We start from the raw sequence: 690 nt of genomic DNA on the forward strand, positions 1-690 counted from the left end.
TCAGCAAGCTCAATCCGACCGACAGTATTGGCCGGTTTGTCAGAAAACGATTTAGCCAATTTTCATGGGAATTGAGCCTAAACCCTAAAGCTAAACTCAATACTTCTAAAGTGCATAACAAAGCACACCATTATCATAAGTAAACAATACATATTTATTCTCAATTAATCAAATATCCATTTGAAATTCGAAAGTTAAACCGGAAGACAATCCAGGGAACTTAACCGGAAAAAAAGAACTATTGGTACAATCATTGGTACAAGAACTATTGGTACAATCATTGGTTTATGTTGGTCACTCTTTGAGAACTTTCCTGGCTGCAAAAACGAATTCAAGGATCGTTCCGAGTCTTCTTAACAGGGAAAAACCCGATTTCTGACTTGTAAGAGAGAATGAACATTTTCCGGCGAGAAAACGAACCGGAAAATTCAATGGTTCAAGTATGATTCCCAGCCTTCAGTTTCAAGCCTCTCGCCTTTAACCATGTTCTCTGATCTCATGTCTTCTTGGTACTGACTCATCCTGAAGAAACAATCATCATAAGACATTTGTCTGGTCGGAATATATGGGAGAGAGGGAGGGAGAGAGAGAGAGAGAGAACCTGGAGATAAGGTCAGAATCGGAAATTCCCAACATCCGGACAGCGAGCAAAGCTGCGTTGGTGGCGTTGTTTATCGCAACTGTTGCAAC

The 690-nt window shown here is 40.6% G+C and overlaps 1 long non-coding RNA gene across 1 annotated transcript; it reads right to left on the reverse strand.

Moving 5' to 3' along the window:
* Window positions 1-136: 136 nt before the first annotated feature.
* LOC104825356 lies at window positions 137-690 on the reverse strand. The gene is made up of 2 exons (XR_773610.1): window positions 602-690; window positions 137-522 (listed from the first exon to the last, which is right to left on the reverse strand). It is a non-coding gene; the product is annotated as an uncharacterized LOC104825356 (long non-coding RNA).

This window comes from Tarenaya hassleriana, unplaced genomic scaffold (assembly GCF_000463585.1).
Source record: "Tarenaya hassleriana unplaced genomic scaffold, ASM46358v1 Cleome4471, whole genome shotgun sequence".
NCBI lineage: Eukaryota > Viridiplantae > Streptophyta > Magnoliopsida > Brassicales > Cleomaceae > Tarenaya > Tarenaya hassleriana.